Source organism: Xiphophorus couchianus, chromosome 13 (assembly GCF_001444195.1).
Source record: "Xiphophorus couchianus chromosome 13, X_couchianus-1.0, whole genome shotgun sequence".
In the NCBI taxonomy this organism is placed as follows: Eukaryota; Metazoa; Chordata; class Actinopteri; order Cyprinodontiformes; family Poeciliidae; genus Xiphophorus; species Xiphophorus couchianus.
Window position 1 is genome coordinate 7,701,348 of NC_040240.1, and position 3,186 is coordinate 7,704,533.

Below are 3,186 nucleotides of genomic sequence, written 5' to 3' on the forward strand. Positions count from 1 at the left end.
CGTCGACCGTTTCTCCAAGACCTGCCACTTCGTTCCTCTCCGTAAGTTACCCACAGCTTTTCAAACCGCTCAACTTCTGATCAAACACGTTTTCCGACTCCATGGCATCCCACAAGACATCCTCTCTGACCGAGGTCCTCAGTTCATCTCTCAGGTTTGGAAAAGTTTCTGTTCGGCTCTCAACGCATCTGTCTCACTCTCTTCCGGCTTTCACCCCCAGACCAATGGTCAAACTGAACGGCTCAACCAGGACCTGGAAACCACCCTCCGCTGCTTCACCTCCACCAACCCCTCTGACTGGTCCCAATTCCTCCCTTGGGTGGAGTACGCTCACAACAGCCACATCTCAGCAGCTACCGGTATGTCCCCGTTCGAGGCTTCCATTGGTTATCAACCCCCTCTTCTTTCCTCTGAGGAAAAGGATATTTCAGTCACCTCAGTCCGTCATCACATCCGCCGTTGTCAGAAAGTCTGGAACACCATTATCCGTAACCTCAACCACACTGCGAATAGAAATAAGCGCCTGGCTGACCAGAAGAGAAGACCAGCACCCATATACATCCCAGGTCAACAGGTTTGGCTTTCTTCACGTGACATTCCGCTCAAATCCATTTCCAAGAAGCTCTCTCCCCGATACATTGGTCCCTTCCCCATTGAAACCATAATCAGTCCGTCTGCTGTCCGTCTCCGTCTGCCCGCCTCCATCCGCGTCCACCCCACCTTCCATGTGTCCCAGATCAAACCTGTCCAGACCAGCACGCTCTGCCCTCCAGCCGAACCCCCTCCACCCCCCCGTGACATTGATGGTCATCCTGCATACACCGTCCGCCGGATCGTGGACTCCCGTCGGCGAGGTCGCGGCTGGCAGTACCTCATCGATTGGGAGGGCTACGGTCCGGAGGAAAGATCCTGGATCTCTGGTTCTTCCATCCTAGACCCTTCCCTTATCTCCGACTATCGTTCCTCGTTGCCTTCCAGTTCGTCTAGGCCGCCAGGTGGCGACCGTTGAGGGGGGGGTACTGTTAGGTTCCGGGGTTCTGGCTGCATGGTGGGAGTTCCTGTGCACCCTTATTACCTTTTACCACCAGATGGCGACAGGTTCCGGTTGGAGTGCGGTGCATTATCATCCGCAGCTGTTCGTGATCATCTTCATCAGCGGCGCAGACTTAAGGAGTTGGCCGCCAGTCCAGCGTCGCCTGAGTGTTAGCCAGTCACGGTACCTCTGAGCCCGTCTCTGTGTTTCTAGTTGTCTTGAACATTCTAGTAATTATCTTTGTTTACTCCGTTGCCTTTTAGGTGATCCTTTGATGAGATCCCGGTTGAATTCCTGGTTTATGAACCACCCTCGTGACGCCGTGGAAAGTATCCACAGGTTGCCCGAGTTCCCAGACTCACCTCTCCGTTGTTTTGCAATTATCTCCTGGACCCCACGGCTGGCGGCCGTACCACTCCTCCGTCTCTCCGCTGCACCCGAGCCTACCTGTCCGCTGCCCGCCGCACTCCTCCGTTGTTCTTGGACCCACCAAGAACCGAGACCCCGGACATACTTTGTTTCCCCTCCAAGACTCCGTTCATCTGCAACAAGTAAGATCAGCCTGTTTTTCCCAGAAAGATTTCCTTTCTTCCCACGACCCCTGAACTCACCACTCTGCTCTTTCCTCGTAGTGAACCATTGTTGCCGTCACTGTCTTTGCCCCTGGACCAGACCATCCTGATTCTCGCTGATAATTGTGTGATCATTATTAAATCATTTAACACTGATCCTACCTCTCCTGTCTTGTGTTCTGCATGTGGGCTTGTTAAAAACTACCATCATGACACAATGACTCTACAAGCCTGAAAAGAGCAGACTTCCAGGTTCTGAATTATCATAACTGGCTGGTTTGAAATGCCTCAGAGGAGTCCAAGCAGTTTGGAGGGCAGCCGGGGTTCACATGCATGTTTCATTCGCTTTGCATGATACAGGTGACAGGTGCTGGTGCAGAAAACGGACGCCTCGGTAGGAGAGTCCACCTTAAGGGACTCCTGTCGCTGGTGTATACTTTATTCTGTGGGGTGTGTTTGCATAGGCAAGGGCGGCCATAGTTTATCATATGTAAACGTTTCAACCTCTGTGTGTTTTTGTGGATGCTTTGTATTCTTTGTGTGTGTGTGTGTGTGTGTGTGTGTGTGTGTGCGTGCGTTTTGACGATTATACCCTATGACAGAATGATCACACCCATCTCCCCACAGCTCCAGGGAGGCTCTCCTCTCTCCTCTCTACTCTTCTCCCTCCTTCCATCCCTCAAAGGAGCTGTGTGCTTCCACATATGTCAAATCCTGTTTCCCTGTGGGCAGCAACACTCTGCTGCATCTTTTTCTGTGTCCTCTCCATCTTTTTCTCTCTCTCTCTCCCTCTGCCTGCACCCCTTAAAATCTCAGGAGTATTTTCAACGCTAAACAACTAAACCGACATTTATGTGCAAAGAACATACGGAGCACCATGACATGACAACATTAGGCCAAACTGTCCATCTGGCCCACTTTCAACTTTTCTGGCTGCCTTCTGGGATGCTGCTGCTGCTGTGTGCCCCTGCTCCACCATGACAATATTTGATTTTATTAATAATTATATGCCTGTTTGTGATTACTTATTCGTGTGCAGCAAACAAAAGCTTGGCAAAAAATGTATGAATTAATTTTCATACTGTACCAATGTCTAAATGCTGTGATATTTTTCTGTCCTTGTGTCCTTCCTTACTAATTTATATTCTTCTGTTTCACATTCCTTGTGTGACTCATTTCATCCCAAACCCCTTCTTCACGCTCCCATCCTTTTTCTTTCGGATTCCTTATTTATCTTCATTTCTGTTTTTTGCCATTCCTTCTTTCTCTCATCGTGTTAACTCTTCCTCGATGACCGCCTGTTGTCAGCCGAGTTCAGCTGACTTATTTAGGGCATTAGACTTTTTCTAGTGCAAAAGAGAACAATTGCATTCAAAGAGATGTAGCTGAATCAATCTCATTTAACTTAACCTTTATCAAAAACGTATCTGGTCTGAGTGGAAAAGTGAAGAAATTGCATATTTTGTTTGTCAGCTTAAAAAAAACACAAATATCATATTAAAGAAAAGAGTTGTTGCAAAAAAAATAAAGCGTTTGATTATAAACTGTGTGAAGATTTTTGATTATGTTTGACACCTGCAG

General features: G+C 48.5%; 1 long non-coding RNA gene across 1 annotated transcript; it reads left to right on the forward strand.

The window, feature by feature from the left end:
* Positions 1 to 1,124: 1,124 nt before the first annotated feature.
* On the forward strand, positions 1,125 to 1,761 carry LOC114155542 (uncharacterized). The gene is made up of 2 exons (XR_003597771.1): positions 1,125 to 1,584; positions 1,666 to 1,761. It is a non-coding gene; the product is annotated as an uncharacterized LOC114155542 (long non-coding RNA).
* Positions 1,762 to 3,186: the final 1,425 nt, after the last annotated feature.